Here is a 20262-nt window from a genome sequence, read left to right on the forward strand (position 1 = left end):
TATAATGTTATATATATTTTATAATGTCATAAAATATATTAAAATCTCATTTTCTTTTCCACCAGACTTTCTCAAGTTATTGCCTACATGTGACATTGGTGGGACTCTGCCGGTTGTTTGGTTACAGGTCTATAACAAGTGAAACATTTAATCTTATAGAAAAATCTACTTCAAAGAATAACAACACAAACCAAAAAAGAAAACCTCAATAAAAAAATAGGTACAGAGGGAAGGCCAGGGTGAAACAGAAAGAATGAGGTGATCTACAAGAGAAGAATGGCTGCAGAAAATACAAACCCTGCTGATTACTGATTTCAGACTTCTAGCCTTTAGAATTATGACAAAATATGTTTCTGTTGTTTAAGCCACTCAGTTTGTTGAAGTTTAGCAAACTTATACAGAGTTTTTTTCTGTGGCATCTGAACCACAGCCCTCTTCCTCCCTCTTCCTATCCCAGCATCAGGGAAATTCTACTTCAGATAGCTACAGCCAGGAGAGGCTGGGCCATCTTCTCAGGAGGAGCAGGATGTCAACATTTCTCATCCTTACTTCAACAACCACTTTCAGAGACTTAAGTTCTGAAAGATTACAAATGAGATGTAGAGGCTCCCTTTTCTGCTCAGGCACCACTGATGGATGAAGGCTCTATCTTGGGAGCAGTACATTAGTCATAATGGTGCTTGATCACCATCTCAGCATGTTTGGAAAGCAGAAAGTTCTTGTCAGTTAGAGCAAGCCCAGAAGATCAGACTTTAAGCATCTCCCACTCTACTGAGCACCCAGTTTCTAAAGCAGGAGTTTCAGAGAGAAACACATCACTGTCTCTCCCATCCATTCCAGATAAGTGACTCAGGAGAGGAGGGCCATGTCAAGAAGTCAAAGCCTAAGGCACTTTCAAACACAGTGGAAGTGTGGTGAAAAACAATTGAGACGAGACTGGTAGATTCCTTAAAGAAATTAGACCAAAGCCAGCAAGCTTATCTGAAAACATCACGAAAAGAGACAGCTAAAAACAGTCCTCTTTAAGTAAAAACCAATTTCAAACACTGACCTCAAAAAACAGTCCTTGTAAAGAAACTCAAATTTGGTTGGATCAGTCTGTAAAAAATCTGTGCCCAGCAAATTGTTAAATACAATAGACAAATCTACCAGCAATTAGTGGTCATGGAAAAGAAAGTCAAAGAGGGCCCTGCCAAAACCACTGTTACCACAGAAATCATGCTTCACATTGCTCCTGGAAAGAGGCTGGTCTGCACTAAAAATACCCATTCATCACTAAACAAATAAACAAATAAAAAAAGTTTTTCCCACACACATACACATAAGGGGGAAATAACCACTGTCACTACAATATCTAAAATGTCTAGATTCCAATCAAACAACAATAATAATGAGACATGCAGAGAAAAGAAATGTTGACCCCATACCTTGGGGGAAAAAGCAAGCAACAGAAACTGCCTACATGTGTAGCTAGATACCTGATTTTCTGATGAAGACTTCAAAATAGCCATTATAAATATGCTCAAAGAGCAGGAAAAAGAAAACTACACTTAAGGAAATAAAGGAAGATATGATGATACTGTTTTATCAAACTAAACAGCTATACATAGATACAAACATTTTAAACAGAATCAAATGGAAATTATAGAAGTAAAAGTACAATAGTTGACATACACAACTCACTAGAGGGGCTAAACAGTAGAGTTGAACTTTCAGAAGAAATAATGAGTACACTTGAAGACTGAGAGATAACAGATTTTGTAATCCAAAGATCAGAGAGTAAAATGAATGAAGAAAAATGAATAGCTTCTCAGAGGAATGTGGGACACCATAAAATGTATCTGCATACATATTTAATGGGAGTGCCGAAAGGAGAGGAGAGAGAAAAATATGTAAGAAAAAAGTTCAAGTAAATAATGACTAAAAACATCCTAAACTCATTTAAAAATTTAATTATACTTTTAGAAATATAATTACACATTCAAGAAGTTTAAAAAACTTTAAGTAGGATAAACCCAAAAAGATGCTTTAATAAACATCATAATAAAAATGTTGAAACCAATAGAAAAACAAATTCTTATTATTAAAGAACCCTAATAAAGTTAGCAGGTTATTTCTCATTAGAAACAATGGGGGCAAGAAAAGACAGTGGGATAACATACTCAACATCCTTATGGAACTGTCAACCAAGAATTTTATGTTCAGACAAGCTGCCTTCCAAAAATAAAGAAAAAAAAAAGATAACCCATGTTAAAAGATATTTTAAAGGGCCCTCGCTGGCGTGGCTCAGTATATTGAGAGCCAGCCTGCGAACCAAAGGGTTGTTGGTTTGATTTCCAGTCTAGGGCTCATGCCTGGGTTATGGGCCAGGTCCCCAGTAAGGGGAGTGTGAAAGGCAACCACACAATGATGTTTTTCTCCCTCTCTTTCCTCCTCTGAAAATTCATAAATAAATAATCTTAAAGAATTTCAAAGGGTGTTAGTTTTTCAGGGTAAAAGCAAGTGATCCAAAGCACCAATTTAAATTCACATAAAAAAATACTGGTAAAGATACTTAGACAATTATAATGAACAGAAGGGATGCATATGCTAGTGTGTACTGATATAAGGAGGGGGATATAGACCATAATGAGAGTATTTGAAGAGTCTGGAATTACACCCATGCATTTATGGCTAACTGATCTTAGATAAGGTTGCCAAAAGCATCAGTGCAGGATCAATTTAGTCTTTTCAACAGCTAGTTTTAGGGCAACTAGATACAGTTAAGTCCTCATTTTACATTGTTGAGAAGTTCTTAGAAACTGATTTTTAAGTGAAAGAACATAAAACAAATTTTACCACAGGCTAGTTGATATTTATAAATAAAAGTTAATTTCCTATGGCATACTTCTGGATGCAAAGACATCATCAAACTTCTAAATAAAGAACTTGAACAACAATAAAAAATGTGAAAAAAATAATAGAAAAAAACTACAATATTTCTAATATTAAATATTGAAATAAATGAGAGCTCTATATCCATTTAATAAAGATTAATAAAAAACAAGATAATTATTTTTCAACCAGCTTAGTCCAGAGTTGTGGTGGCTGGAGTCTCTCTACACAGCTTGGGGCACAAAAAAGGCACCAACCTGGACAAGACATCCTTCCATCACAGAGCATACTCATACACATATTTATAGTCACTCAGATGGGGATAATGTAGACATGCTAAGTCCCCTCAGGTGTGCATCTTTGGGATGTGGGAGTAAGCCAGAGAACCTGGAGAAAACCCATGCAGACATGAGAAGAACATGCAAGCTCCTCAAGAATGGTACCTTCAGCAAGGAATCAATTTATTTTCTTAGAAATGTTACAGTGAAATGACTTTGAACAAAAATGACAGTATTCAAGACTTGTTGTATTTAAATGTAAAAGAAAGAGTTTCAGATTTTATATGATATACAAAAATAATTTAAAATGGATCAAAGGCCTAAAAGTAAAAGGCAAAATTATAAATTATTAGAAGATAAAATGTGGTAAATCTTGGGTTTGATAATGAGTTCTTAGAAGTAACAACAATGGTACAAGCAGAAAAAGAAAAATAATAAATAAATTTAAACAAAATTAAATGAAATTTTCAAAGAACATCAAGAGAGTGAAAAGCCAACATGTGGAATGAGAAAAATGTTTGCAACCACATATCTGATAGCAGAACTACATCTAGAATATGTAAATAATTCTTGCAAGGCAACAATCAAAAGACAAATAACCTAATTTAGAAATAAGCTAGGTATCTGAATAAATATTTCCCTATAGAAGATATAAAAATGGTCAATATACACATGAAGAAATGCTCAATAACATTATTTATAAGGGGCATGCAAATCAAATTACAATGAAGTAATACTTCAAACCCACTAGGAAGGCTAGAACCAAAAATTCATATAATAACAAATTTGAACAAGCTTATGAGAAAATTGGAATCCACATACTCTGCTATTGGGAATGTAAAAATTGTACACCCATTTGTTTTGTTTGGGAGCTCCTCAAAGGTAAGGAGAGTCACCATTTGATCCAGCAATCCCATGTCCCCATGCCTGTGGACAGATCCAAGAGAAAAGAAAACATAAGTCCACACAAAAACAGTTCATGAATATTTATAGCAGTATTATTCATAATAATTAAACATTAAAATAGCTATTGATAAATGCTTAAATAAAATCTGGTATATCCATACAATGAATAAAATGAGATATTATTCATTAATGTAAAGGAATGAAGCACTGATACATGCTACAATGTGCATCAAGCTTGAAAATATGCTAAGTGACAAAAGTCAGTCATGAAGACCATGTGTTATATGATTCCATTTATCTAAATGTTCAGCCTGGCAAATATAGAGAGATAGAAAATAAATTAGTGGTTACTTAGGGATTGGGGGAATAGCTAAAGTGCACGATTTTTTTTCTTAAGTAATGAAAATATTCTTAAATTGATTTTGGTGGTGGTCACACAACTTTGTGAATATACTAGAAATTTACATTTTAGGCAGGTTCATTGCATGGTATGTGGGTTATGTCTTGGTAAAGTGGTTACATACACAACCAAAGAAATGCTGCAAGAAAAGCTTCTTACAAGCCCATAGGATGATCAAGAAACAGCATTTTGTTAGAAAACTAATACAAAACAGAAGGTCTTAGTTTGTAGCCCACACAATGGTTGAATACTCTCCTTTTCAAAGTAGGGCTTCCTCTTGTGTGCCTGTGTTGAAAAAGATTACTTGTTCTATTCTGTACTTCCCAGACTATTTGGGTTGAATTATTCTCTTATGGATTAAAATAAAGTTTCATCCCAGTTTCTTGTGATTAAAACAATGACAGGTTTATTACATTTGACTAACATGATAAAATAACATATCCAAGTACTTAAAGGATAGGGACAGACTAGTCCTGCTTGGGCCTCAGGGTCTCTCAGGCTTTCCCTGAGCAGTCTCAGTTTTTAGCCAGCATTGTCCAGCTTGCAGTGTTCTTGTAACCAAGAAAAGTTAAAGGCTAACGTACATTTGGAAAAACACAATTTCTAACCATAAAAACAAAATTTAATTTATTTATGTTTTGATCTTATGTTTTCTGTTGAATTAAAAGGGTATCACTCAAAATGACCTTTGACTGTTTAATCCCTTGTAACCAAAATTGATATCTCAATTACAAATGTGATCTGTCTGAATCCCAATGGCACCGTAGGGTGCCATTGCAACCAAGAGTATTGGGAATGGTGAGGCCACATATTGGCTGTGCTTTCATTTGCAGAGAAGGTCTGGGATTGTTTGGCATTCTTGCGGTGGAAACAGGTCATTCCAGAGACCAAAAGACAGGAGAGTTGAAGAAATAAGATCATTACTATCCTTTGCCTTTCTCTAAATTATGTCCCTCTTTTAGTGGATAAATGGCACCGTAATGTTACTGGTGATTTGACCTCAGTTCAGCAACCTCAGTACTTGAGTCCTGGTTAAGAACAGATTCAGAATCAAGACTCAAATACAAGCAAATGTTTATTTAGAAAGTCACAGGGGTAGAAGTAGTGAGCTGTGGAGCAAGAGAGCTAGCTGGTCTGCATGGGCTCAGGAAACAAGTTACAGAGGCAAAAGAAGGGCACTTGGAGCTTAGGAGAAAGAAAGCAAACAGCCCTAAAGGGAGAAGGCACAGGCACAGGCAGTTGTTTAGATAGATGGGAGAGATGATAGAGATAGAGATAGAGACGATAGAGACAGAGACAGAGATAGAGATAGAGATGATAGATAGAGATATGTGACAGAGAGAGAGAGAGAGAGAGAGAGAAAGAAAGAAATATGAACCAGAGGAGGGTCTCAGTTCTAGGTGTGTCCCCTCAGAGTTATGGTTCCACTTATTGGTCATCACCAGAACATAAGGTCATTATTCATTGTAGCTGGTCCTGATGTCAGCCATGGCATTGCCCTGACTGGTGTTGCTGCTTTTCTGGGCCAGGAATTGAAACGCAGCTGAGGCTTAGGTTATCTCTAGTTTGTTCTGTCTCTGTGATCAACAGACCTAAGGCTCTAATCCCAAGATTATTTCATACAGGTCAGAACCGCATTGTCTTGAGGGCTTAATGCTTAAGGGAGTGGTAATACAAAGGTTTGTATGGGAGTCCTCTGAGGCTCTTCTCTGGGCTCTTGGTCCTCCTCTAAAAGGGTCTTACATATAACTAGCAATATAAAAATTTAGGGAGTCTAAACTGAAAGACCAGCAATATACTAGGGGAGGAAATGTCACCCTGGGGGCAAGGTCCCACCCTACAATTGTCAACTGCTAAGCACCAGGAACATTCTACCTTGGTGACGTTCTGTATCTGACCCACCATCCTTACTCTACAGTAGACTAACTGCCTACTACCGCTCTGTACTGGGCTTAGCTAAACTACTCTATAATATTGCTTCCTTGACATACATTTTGTTTTCTAGGTGACATTAGCCTCTTCCACAAGTGCAAGCCTTTGATAATAGCTTACAGAATTACAAGTAAATATGGGTTCAATATGACTCCCCCAATAGTCCATGTGATAAAAAGTACTTCCTACCTCCCAGGGCCTTCCTCTTATGAGGAAGATAAGAGCCCTGCAGAAAATTCTTCTCTTTTTGGTTCAAATTGACTGACCTAGCCTTGGCTGGGAACGTCCAAAACAATACATCTTCAGACTCTAAGAAGATCATGTGTCCCAGTCCTATGGCTCTCTTTGCCTGAACTGTGCCTTGACTTCCTCTCGTGGTGCCTTGAGGCATGTCAAGTAACTTCTCTAAGACTTGTGAGTAATATATGTCTGTATTTCAGTTCCATTGTGGTCTTTTTTTAAATCCTCACCAAAGGATATATTTTACTGATTTTAGAGGTAGGAAGAGAGAGACACACATTGGTGTGATGAAGAAATATTGATCCATTGCCCCCTATATGTGCCCTGACTGGGACTCAAACCTGCAGCTTTTTGGTGTATGGGACTATGCTCCAACCAATTGAGACACACAGCTAGGGCCCTTGTGGTCTTTTGTTGAAACATCTGACACCCTAGAGGTCTATTCAGCAAATATTAATTTAACAAAATCATAATACCCTCAGTATTTCACTGGGCTATTGTTTTTATTTAAAAAAAATCACATATGAAGATAAATGACAGGTGGATGAGCTTTCATCACATGCAAAATAATCCTCCAAATTTGTGTATATATGTATTTGCTAAGTGTTTTAAAATTGTTTTTCAGATTCTAATAGGCAAGTGGGCTGTTAATAGATTAATCTTCAAATCTCAATAGCCTAATTTAACAAACTTTATTTCACACTCACATTAAAAGTCTAATGTGGGCTGGAGGTTATTCCACACAGAGTTAGTGTGGAGTTCACCATCTGGTAGGTACACCATCTAGAATGTGTGGTTGCTACCATTCAGAAAAGAAAGAGCATAGAGATGGCATATCAGCTCTTAAATGCTTATGCTCACAGCACAATGATCAGGACTAATTACATGTTCTGTTTCTAACTGTACCAGAGGCTGAGAGATGTAGAGTAGTATAAACAATATTTGCTTGGAAAAACTATTTTTATTGAGTTTTATGGCTAAATCAGGAACCACTGAGAGTCAGAGAACTAACATAATTATAGAGCATACTCTAAGCATGGGATTTATTGTTCATATTATACAGTTCAGTGGAGCATCACATACAAAGTAAATGGTTACTAAAGTGTCAATAGAAAGGCACAGCACTTTTGCAGATATAGCCAAATTTTACATTGGAGAGGATTGACTAAGTAGACCTGTAAGAGAGTGACATGTTTTGTTTATCTGACTCCATTTTGTTCAAGCCTGCATTATTCCCATGGCCTTCAAAGTAATAGCTCCTGTGTTAGACATGCTAGCCATTAGAGGAATTCTGCTTGGGACCTGAGTTTTTTTACAAATACAGCCCATTTTCCCTTCCTTGCATAAAAGAAGCCTGAACTCTGTGCTTTCCTGAGATAGACTTGAGGATTAGGGCTCCTATCTTCTCAATTGTCAACTTCTTGATCAATAAACCTTTCCTTATTCCAAGCTCTACTGTTTTGAATTTTGGCCTTTCGAAGTGTCAGGCACATACACTTTGGATGAGTAACAACACAATCTGTAACTAAAGCTGAGAATTCATTGGGAGAGCCAGCTTTTAGAAATAAAAGATGGGCGAGGGTAAGTTAACTTCAGAGTTAGGGATAGGTAGTGTTCAGGAAAGTCAGGCTTTGGTTGACCTATTTCCATCCTTACATCGCATGCTTTGTAACCAACTGCATATATAAGGTGAAGTAAGTCATATGATAAGAAAACTGTAAACTCTTAAAGGCTTTCAAGGAATTAAACTGTATATTTGGCATCATTGACACTATGTTCTTGTCAACTAATTTAGATAAACAATTATCCAGTTGCATCTTTTTATTTAATACTTATTTAATTCTATTTTTGTTGTAATTCAGTATATCAAAAATACATTTTAGGTTTATGAAGTTTCAATGTTTTTTCCATTTTTTTTTTTTTGCAATTCAGTATGAGATAAATATGAAAGAAAATGTCCTGGAAGAAAAAATACTCCCATAATTGCTTCTGTGAATAAAAATGTAGAAACAATACTTTACAAACAGGATTTTAGTTTTTGTCTGTTCATGTGTGTACATGCATGTCAATATGCATACCTCCAAACTGTCCTTGTTAACCTAAAAGTCCTTGATCTTTCTACTTTGTTTAAGCTTAACACAACTGTGAACGACTCTGTGGATTTTTCATTTCATACATCATTTACAACTGGCCTAAGTGATTCCATATATTCTGGACCTATATTCTTTCATCATAGAAAGTTAAAAGTATATTGATCTATTAAAAATCAGACCAATAATGCATTGCCTGTTCTTTTCTATTTCACTCCATTAAATTGTTAAATAACTGGAAAAATAAAGCCTGAGACTTTCCCAGGTTAAAAATCAAATTTAAGTTTTCAGTACTGCCACTTGTTTATATGGAGGAATTTATCTCTCTCCTGCATTCTGATTTGCTCCCTCAAAACTATCACTGGGAGAAAAAATGGGAGAGAAATGTCAGGACATTTTCCCATCAAACACTTCTGTGTTCACAGTCCCAGAGTTGAAGATAAGAACATTTCCAAGCCAACAACCTAGAACCACAATGGCTAAAAGATCTACCTTTTTTTGTATGACTGAAAAGAAGTTTGTCCAAAAATGAATTTGAGGAATGGTGTGGAGTTGATGTTCATTAGCAGTGAGAAACTTGGAACTTCTCGGCTCACTTAGACCCTTTAGTCAACTTATCAATAGTTTAGGTATACAATGAAAAGTACAAAAATTTGGCTCCTCCTCCTGGCTGGCGTAGCTCAGTGGATTGAGTGCGGGGTGGGAACCAAAGTGTCCCAGGTTCGATTCCCAGCCAGGGTACATTCCTGGGTTGCAGGCCATAACCCCCAGCAACCGCACATTGATGTTTCTCTCTCTCTCTCTCTCTCTCTCCCTCCCTTCCCTCTCTAAAAAAATAAGTAAATAAAATCTTTAAAAAAAAAGATAAAAAAAAAATTTGGCCCCTGACATGATATGGATGATTTGGTTAAGAAAAGGTACTATAATTCTACAGACTGTTCAAAGGTTAGACAGACTGGTACAGTTTATTTAAAATGGTACAATTTATGGAAAATTATGTTGCATTTTCTTATACTGAAGGACAACTTTTGCTTTTGACTCCAGATTTGAATGCACCCTGAAAATATCTACCTCACCTCCAACACTGAGAATCATTGTTTCTTCTGGGCATCCTCACCAACTGACAAGATTTAAGCTTTACTTCATTTACTATAGCTTATGTTATGAAATGTGCACTGATCTCTTTTTCATGTTCTCTATACTTCTTTATTTTATATGTAAATGGTAGTAATGGTTAACATTTTATAAACACACTATTAGCAAGCATTGCTACATGTCACATGTTGATTTATTTAATCCTTGGAAAAACTCTATGAAGTCAGTATTTATAAGAACTCTATTTATCAAAAAAAGGAGACTGAGGCTCAAAGAAGTTATGTGATTTAATCAAATTCAACGACTTAAAAGAAGCAAAGCCAGGATTGAACCCAGAGAGTTTATTCCCAGATATGCTGCTTATTGTAAAATTTTATATTTTTCCTTTCAGTAGAGTTGGGTAATTGTAATTTCCTTTTCAGAACACCCTCTACCTCTCACAGTTATATGCACACACACTACTTTTATAACATTGTTATATCTTAACCCACAAGATTTTCCCTTTTTGTGTTATGAGTGTTCCTCCTTCTGTTTTTGTTAATGATCATATCAGAATTCAATTGTCTATATGCTTGCCTCTCTCTACTCAAAGTTGTGAGCTCCTTTAGGTCAAGGAAAATATTTCATTTTTGGTATATTACCAGTACCTAGCAGAGAGACTCAAATAAAATAGTTCCTCAATCACTATTTGTGGAATGGATAAAGTCCATTTTGAAATAGACATTAGATATTTCTTACATAGAGTCTCATACTAAGAGCAGAACATACTACGAATCAAACCTTTACTTTGTGTGGTCAACAACAAAAATATAGTAAAAACTTCTGAAAACTCTCTCATAAAAGCAATGAGAAAACTGGTAAACATTGTCAAAGTCAAGTTTTCAAAACTCTGGAAATTAACCAGAGGCTTCAAGAGAATATTTCAGGAGAAAGCAATGAAGGGAGTATTTATTCAATAAAATTGTTGAATAATGTTAAAAAGTGTTCTCTATACTTTTAAACTTTTCTTGTCTCTCCTATACCCACCTTTCATCTCCACGGTAACCCTGAAGAACAACAGCTCACAACCATAGCAAAAACCAGGAGCCTGCAAACCACTCTATAGGGAGAGAAGAGCAGGGTTCCAGTTCTTTCAAAGTCTCATTACCAGAGAACTTCCATTATTAGACCCCTCTGGTGCTTCTCTGGAAGGTGCTACTTGCAAAACTCTTTTTATTTGACCTGTGTTTGAGCTCACTAAGTGTGAAAATCTTTCTTCTGGGCGTGATTTTCAAAAAACGTTCACAGTCATTGTTTAACTGTGCAATAGTCTAAGACAATGGATAATAGTTAGAGTAAGCTATAAGCTAACCAAGAAAGCTTAAAAGAAAAAGCTGAACATAGAGGTATTAATGAAGACTTAAAAAACTCCAAGATAGTCCCCAAAATCTAGAAGAGCAAACACATGTGTAAAACTCTGTTCAAAACCAGGGCTGTGCACACAATCAAGAAAGACCTGAGAATGACCTAAAATCTAGATTCTGGCTGTCAGTGAGGCTCTATGCAATTAGAAAGTTAAGGCTAAGCAGAATTGTAAACTTCTGGTTTGAATGTTGAAGATGTGTCTCAACATAAAAAAATCTTTGAAAAGGTTAGAAAATTTTATTGATTCCAGGAAATAAAGAAAATCTCTGTCAAATCATTAGCTGGCTAATAAGCTAAGGAGAAACATCAGTGGACACACACAACAAAGGGTAAAAAGACTTTATATTGTACAATTAGTCCACTAGAATCACTAACAAACAACAACAACAAATAGCAACAGGAACAGATGCTGCAAAGAAGGCAGAATATGATTTCCAGAGTTCCCACTTTGTTAGTTAAAGGTGTATTTTTCAATGAAAAGTATTATACAGGACAAGACACAAGAAAGTATGGCTTATATACAAGAAAAAGTTAATAATCAATAGAAACTGGGTCTGAAGAATCACAGATGTTAGACTTATCAAAGACCTTCAATTAACTATTTTATTATTACTTTAAAACATAATTTAGCATTTTTATTTTTTAAGATTTTATTTATTTATTTTTAGAGAAAGGGGAAGGGAAAGAGAAGGAGAGGTAGAGAAACTTCAATGTGTTGTTGCCTCTCATGCATTCCCCACTGGGCACCTGGCCTGCAACTCAGGTATACGCCTTGACTGGGAATCCAATAACTGACCCTTGGTTTGCAGGCCAGCCCTCAGTCCACTGAGTCACACCAGCCAGGGTTCAATCAACTATTTTAAATATGTTGAAAGAACAAAGAAATTTATGTCTAAATACATAAAATAAAGAAGAGAATAACATCATACTGAATGACAGTAAAAACAGTGATAGGAAACATAAGTAATAAAAATTCTTAATTTGAAATATCTGAAATGAAAAATTTGTTAGGGAGAATAAATAAATGACAGATTTATGCTAGCAAAAGAAGGCATCACTGAACTCTCAAATAGATTATTTATAATTGTCCAGTCTGAGGAACAGAAAGAAAGAAGGATGAAGAAAAATGAAGAGAAACTCAGATATAATTAGGACAATATCAAGTATATCAACATATGCAAAATGAAAATCTCAGAAGAAGGAAAAGGAGAGAATGTGGCACAAATAATGTTTTTAAAATTAGTGGATGAAACCTTACCGTGTTGATAAAAACGTTAATTTGCACATACAAGAATATTAATGAAATCTGAGTAGGTAAATTTAAAGAGATCCACACCTAGAAATAACACAATCAAATTGTTGAAAGCCAAAGACAGACATTTTTAAAGCAGCAAGAGAGAATCATGTATAAGAGATATTCAATGAAGTGAATAGTTGATTTCTCATCAGAAATATTGGAAGACAGGAAGCAGTGTGATGGCATGTTCAAAGTTCTGAAAGAAAAGCATTGCCAACTAATAATTTATATCCAATGAAACTATCTTTCAAATAACTTATGGTTGCAAATATCTATATTAAGAATATTCTGATCAAAAACTAATCTACCTTAAGAAGCTAGAAACACTAAATTTAGAGCAAACAGAATGAAAGACATAATAAAAAATGAGTGAAAGTGAAACAGAATAGAAAAATAATAGCAAAAAAATAAAATCAAAAGTTTTCTTTAAAAGACTAAGAAAATTAAACTTTTAGCCAGAACAATATAAAAAGAGAGAGTACTCTACTAAATTCAGGAATGAAAGAGATGTCGTCACTACCAACCTTACAGAAATAAAAGGGATTTTGTATGAATACAATAAGCTATTGTATGTCAACAAATTAGATAACAGATGGAATAGATAAATTACCAGAATGATACAAAGTACCAAAAGTGACTTAAGAAGAATTATACCATTTGATTAGACCTATAACAAACCAAGTTATTGAATTAATAATCAAAACTACCCATAATGTGAATCCCAGGTCCATATGACTTGCTGGTGAGTTTAATCAATTGTTTGGGAAGAACACCAATTCTACACAAAGTCTTCTAAAACACAGAAGAGGAAGAAGTACTTCCCACATCATTCTATGAGGCCAATTTTATCCAGTTACCAAAGCCAGACAAAAACATCAAGAAAAAGTATGAAACAGACATAATTTTAAAAATATATATTTTATTTACTTATTTATTTTCAGAGAGAGAGGAAGGGAAGAAGAATGAAAGGGAAACATCGATGTGTGGTTGCCTCTCACATTCACTGAGGACCTGGCCCACAACCCAGGCATGTGCTCTGAATGGGAACTGAGCCGATGACTCTTTGGTTCACAGGCCAGCACTCAATCCACTGAACCACACAAGCCAGGGCTGAAACAGACATAAATTTAGAGGCAGAAATTCTCTACTGAATGCCAGCAAGTCAAATCCAGAAAAATTTAAGAACAAATATATCCCATGTTCATGTGTGTAAAGTTGCTTCAAAACATAAAAATCTATCAATAAATTATACCTTAGTACTATATTATGAAATAAAAAGTACATGATTAACTCAATAGATGCAGATAAAATATTTAATAAAATCAAAGATATCATAATTAAAAATATTTCACTAATCAGAAATAGCAGGGAACCTGATAAGGGGAATCTATGAAAAACCTACAGCAAACATCACACTTAATAATGAAAGCCTTCTCCATAAGTTCAGGAACAAGACAAGGGTGTTTGCTGTCATGAATTTTATTTAACATTTAACTGGAAGTTCTGACTGAGGCAATTAGTCAAGGAAAGTAAATAAATAGCAGCCAAACTGAAAAGGAATAAGTAAAAGGTTTTTCATTTGCATTTGATGTAACACTTCATGTAGAAAATTCTAAGGGATATACACACATACTTAAAGGTAATAAGTGAGTTCATCAGGATGACATGATACACAATCAGATAGAAAAATCAAATATATTTCTATACTCTTTCAATTAACTATCCAAATGTTAAATTCCTAAAATATTCCCATTTATATTAGTATAAAAAGAAACAAAATAGTTAAGAATAGATTTAACAAAAGAAGTGCATGGCATATGCTAAAAACTATAAAACACTTATAAAAAACTAAATAAATGGAAAGACATCTTATATTCATGGGTTGAAAGACAATACTGTTAGAATTTCAATACTCTGAAAATTGAAGTTCAGCTTCAATGCAATCTCCTTTGCAATTACTATTAAAATTCCAACTAGCTGTATTTAGAAACTAACCAGATGATTCTAAAACTCATATGGAAAGCAAGGAATCCAGAATAGCTGAAGCAATCTTGAAGAAGAAGAATCAAACTGCATGACGCATGCTTCTTGAGTTCAAAACAATAAAAAGTCAGAATAATCAAGACTGCATGATAATGGCATAAGAAGAGATATTTAAATCAATACTATAGAAGTTATTACAGAAATAAATCCACACATTATGGTTAACTGACTTTTAACAAAAATACAAAGATAACTTAATGGAGAAAATAGAGCCTTTTTCAAGAAATGGTGCAAGGGCAACTAGCTATCCTGATAGGAGAGATTAAAATTGAACGCTCTACTTCACACAATATACAAAAGTTAACTCATAATGGATCAAAAAATTCTATGTAAGAGCCTAAACTATTAAATTCATGCAAAGAACAATACATATTTATGAGACATTGGATTAATCAGTCAGTGATTTCTTTGATATAATACCTAAAGCACAAGTAACAACAAAGAAAGATAGATTGGACTTTATTAAAATTAAACATTTGTGCTTCGAAGAACATTATAAAAATGTGAGAAGAAGATAACCCAGAGAATAGAAAAAAATGTTTGTTAATCATAATCATAATGGTCTAGTATCCAGAATATTTAAAGAACTCTTAAAAGTCAATAAATGGCCAATAACCCAATTGAAGGTTATCAACAAAATGAAGGTGGGTAAAAATTTCAAATCTGTCTCTTCTAAAGGCATTTGTAACTAGATTGTGATGTATATCTGGTGAATTGTCTCAAAACACCTTTCTCCTCATATATGGAACATATGTACTCAAAATTAGAACATTCCAAAGACAACTTCAGTTTCCTGAAGTGAATTTAAGATATACCTTCTTTTGAGAAGCATAATAATTTATTTTATTCACAATGAAGTTTATTGTTTCTTCATTCAGAAATAATTTAAACAGTATCTTTGGACTCCGATGCTAATTCTGAAGCTTTTAAATTTGAAAATCTGACATGGATCACTTTGGAAAAAATGTGGTCTTATGTCTCTTTTGGTCCTTTTCTATAGAGAAACTTTGATTCCTTCTGTTTCTTGAAGGTTTTATTTCTGGGTCAGAGATGCTGCCACCTGGATGGTAATTTTTTGGAATATGGTAAGCTGAAGTATGCTTCTGGGAAAGTTGTTTACATTGTCTACCTCCTCTTCTCCTGAGTCTTTCTGAATGTGGTCTCCATGGTTTTGTCTGGAGGGTGAGAGAAGGGTGGTGGTGTAGATAGAGTCATCTTGTGACTGGGGGGCATCTCCTTCCAGTGCACTCAGAGTGCCTACTAGCTTCAGGGATTGGCCAGTAGAGGTGCTGAGACTCTCAGGTTATAGGTGCCTGAAATATAGGTTATTGGATATTAGGAAAAGAGAAGTGAGCCAAAAGTGGGCAAAGTAGACTTTTTCTTAGAGGATATAGACTCAAGAGATAAGGCTGTGCTTCTGAAGGCACATCAGTTGTCTGTAAAGATTTCAGTCATTCCCTGGACTGCTGCTGAGTTGAAATCCCCATCACAGCTGCAACTTGCCAAGGAGGAGCAGTTAATTTATTCAAAACGTTAATCACAATGCCTTATACATATCTCTACAACAAACAGGATGAGTTTAAGTAAAAGAAATTAAATATTTTCAAGGAGCAGAACACAATACAAATGTATATAATAATCTCCCCCTATCTGCAGTTTCACTTTCTGTACTTTCAGTTATCACTGGTCAACTAGGGTCTGAAAATATTAAATGAAAAATTAAAAAATAATAATTTGTGAGTTTTAAGTTGTGTGTCATTCTGCGTAATGTGATAAAATTTCACACCATCCTGTTCCATCTCACATTGGAAGTGAATCATCCTTCTGTCCAGCCTATACAGGCTATATATACACTACCCACCCACTAGTCAGTAGATGTTGGTTATCAGATGGACTATCGTGTTATTTTGGTACTTGTGGTCAAATAACCCTTATAATAGCCTAATTTTTCATCACAATGCCTACATCATTCACCTCACTTCATCTCATCTCATTGGCATTTTATATTCTGTTATGATTACAAGAAGGGTGAGTATAGTACAATAAGATATTATGAGAGGGATATCACTATCACATAACTTTTATTACAGTATATTATTATAATTGTCCTATTTTATTATTTATTATTAATCTCTTATTGTTATTAATTTTTAAATTAAACTTCATTAAGTATGTAGGTATAGGAAGAAAACACTATATACAGGGCTCTGTACCACCTGCTGTTTAGGCAACCACTGGGGGATCTCAGAAACTGTTCCCTGTGGATAAGGGACTACTATATACACTCATAAAGGTTAGAAAACAGTAAAAGTTTAGTTGTAGATACAGCTTTGAGTTCATGAGTTTGGGTGGAGCATTAATTTCAGGTGGAATAAGGTATTTTCAGTTCTTAAAAACATTACACCATGTTTTATAGAGAAAAAAATTCTGATTATTTGTCAAGGAATTGCATCCTTCTTCAAAACCTAGTGTAAATCTACTAAAATGAACGCCTATCCATCAAACACAGTGAGTGTAGCAAGAAATATAAAAATCAACTTTCTGAGGGCAAAGACATGGCTGTTGGTCAAAGAAGACTGCTTTGTGAGAATGATTATCCAGGCTAATTCTGTTTACGTAATTGCTTCTCTCTTCTCTCTATTCTGTTTTTCTCTCTATCTTCCCAATTTTCCCTGAATAAACTGTGATTTTGGAGTTGGTGAAATGTAACTGTAAGATTTTTTTTGTTTTTGTTCTGAAGACATTTTTCATTGCAGAGAGAGAGAGAGAGAGAGAGAGAGACATTAGTTGCCAACTGGTGATTGAACCTGAAAACTAAGTATGTACCAGGAGTCAAACTTGCAACCTTTTGGCGTACAGGATGATGCTCCAACCAACCAAGCCACATCAGCTAGGGCTTACTGTAAGACTTTTAAAAGCTCTTTCAGTTCTAAAATACTATACTTAAAATTAATAGGTATTGGTCCATTTTTTCAATAACCCAAATTTGAATAGAGAAAAACTAAAGAATTGAAATAGCAGACTGACAACAGTCTGATTGTATTGTTTAATCCCAGAAGTTCTCATACTATGCATTGTAAGATTTTAGTTATTTTCATGAAAATAAAGGAGAAAGATGGAGAAATTCATCTCTATAGTATGTACTATGTTTTATTTGAAGTAGTTTTCAATCACCTCTTGTATTTTTCCATACCAAAGGGCAGGTCCTAAACAAAACCAAACATTGAAAAAAGTATTTCACTCCCCACAAAAAAAGAGACTTATTGTTTTTCACAGATTTCCTCTGGAAGCAGAATTTCATGACAAATTTACTATCCATCTTGACTTAAGCAAAAAATTACATCATTTATCATGGTCAAGCACTTATCATAAATCACTGCAAAGGGAAATGTAAGAAATACATAGGGTATTAAAGATGACATTGCCTTGAAAATGCTGAGGATTCATCTGGAGAATGAGAACATGTGCTCACAGAACAGCAAAAAATACACTGTCTGAGGAGAAAAATAGCCCCACATGAGCACACAGAAACAAGACACATGGAAATGGGGAATGGGGCAGCCTGGATTCTGTTTCCCTGGTCCAAAGCTTTCAGCAGTTATGAGGAGAAAAATATTCTGTAAAAGTGTGAAAAATCCCCAAGAAGAAATCTCTAACCCTCCTTCTATATCACCTTCAATGACAATACCAAAACAAATCACATCTCTCCAGAGCTTCAAACGTCCAGTGGTATAAAGCTATGGAAGCAGTAGAGTACTTACCTTGAGGCAGGTGCTGTGACTGAATGCACCCAGGGATTAGGGCCAAAGCTGCCCTCCCAGGCCCAGTATCTGCTTAAATTAAGGTGGCAGAGGGTCATGGTAAAATCAACTGACAGCTCCCCCCACCCCCATGGGCAAACTCTTGTCTCTGGAAGATTCAAATCAAAAGAAAGAAAGTTAAAAAGCTAGGTTCCCAAGTCAAAAATATTTGATTGCTATCAGCCTAGGAGAAATGAAAAGAAGGTATGCAGCGGGAGCTTTTCTTTCTCATTCCCTTCTTTCCCTTCTTTCTTTCCTTCCTCTCTTCCTTTCTCCCTTCCTCTTTCTTTTCTTTCTCCCTCTCTCTTATTTTTCCCCGTCTCTCCTTTCCTTCTTTTCTAATTTAATTTAAAAGTCTCTCAGTAATCGATGGGTAGAAAATAAAAGGCAGCATTTTTAGGCATTTTATTATTTCAGACAAACCAGACCCTTAGGCTCCAAAGACCTCCCTCTGCTTCTGAAAAAGCCAGACAAAAAACAAAGGTAAAAAAATGAATATTTTTGGAGGTCAGCAAGGCCTATCAGGGAGGTACTAAGACATCAGGGATGTTTTAAATGCATTCCTGAAAGCCAGGAGCGCCTTCCCTTACAGAGGCCATGAAGCTCTTTGAATTCAATGGGAAAAGAAACTTCCTATTTCAAAACTAAACTTTGAAGTATTTTGAAGATGAAAGTGGAAACTCGCTTCTGAGCCTTTGCTGAAGCAGAGGGGAGGGACTGCCAGTATTTTGAAATATGTGTGTGAGAACCTTATTAGAATTTGAAAGGACTGCAAACAGGTATCCTATGGCTTTGTCCCATTGTAAGTATGTGACAGGGGTTTAGGAGCATAACCAAAGCTAAGATTGATACTGACGACTAGCAAAGTCTTGTTATTTGATTATACAAAATGACTTCTCCTTCAACTAAGAAGATAACAATTGATTATTTGAGAAACTTATCTATGAACTTTACTCACTCTCTCAATCTGACTTAAAGGAAAAGAAGAGAGCTACATGGCATCTAGCATGACCATGAGACAAGCGACGAATTACAGTTTTCCCTTTGACAGTCCTTTGTTTTAGGTACCAAATGGAACCATCTAACTTACAAAATAACAAATAGAAAACTATGCTTTTTGTGACCAATGACTTCAGGATTCATAAAATAAAAGCCCTTTATGTAAGCTCCCACTAATTGAGCATGTACTTTATATATATATTTGTATAGACCTTATATCTATAGACACTATATCAGTATAGTGTCTATAATGATATAGATATATACTATTATATACTATATACTATACTATACTATATGCTATATTATATACTATAATGTAGGTAAAAACACATACATATGTACATATATGCATATATTCCCTCCTCACACCAGTCTTGAAAAATGGATGTTATTAACCTTGTTACACAGAGAAGAAATTGAGACTCTAGGAGATCAAACAATGCCCTGTATTTCATTCATTTGTAAGAATGGACCTAGGACTTTAATCCAGAATAAAAAGTGCATGTTATTTTCATTCACTTTAGCTTTCACAATAATGCTAGCAGATTAAAGATTGGAAACTGCCATTATATACCTTAATATTTTATCAATGTTATGAACTGTCAGAATGCTGAACAAGTCTAAGTACTAAGGAGTATCTTGTACAGAACTGAAATTTCAGAGTGTCCTATCGCATTAGATACCACGACACCAATAAGACTAATGAGAGCTATCAGGTAGAAAATGGAGATTTATGTGGATTGGGCCACAGAAATGAGAGATTTAAGATCAACTTAGTATTAATACATCGTTAGCAAACCATTTGGGTGAATGACTTTTCTTTTTCTTTTCTTTTTGCTTTGACAAAACATAGAAACAAGCTTACAATGAACAGTTTTTGGCAGGGTTTAATGATATCCAA

The 20262-nt window shown here is 35.0% G+C and overlaps 1 long non-coding RNA gene across 1 annotated transcript; it reads left to right on the forward strand.

The window, feature by feature from the left end:
- The first annotated feature begins 2256 nt into the window (after positions 1–2256).
- Positions 2257–9458, forward strand: LOC118499887. The gene is made up of 3 exons (XR_004902429.1): positions 2257–2320; positions 2371–2377; positions 9441–9458. It is a non-coding gene; the product is annotated as an uncharacterized LOC118499887 (long non-coding RNA).
- The last annotated feature ends 10804 nt before the right edge of the window (positions 9459–20262 follow it).

Source organism: Phyllostomus discolor, chromosome 4 (genome assembly GCF_004126475.2).
Source record: "Phyllostomus discolor isolate MPI-MPIP mPhyDis1 chromosome 4, mPhyDis1.pri.v3, whole genome shotgun sequence".
NCBI classification, from domain to species: Eukaryota; Metazoa; Chordata; class Mammalia; order Chiroptera; family Phyllostomidae; genus Phyllostomus; species Phyllostomus discolor.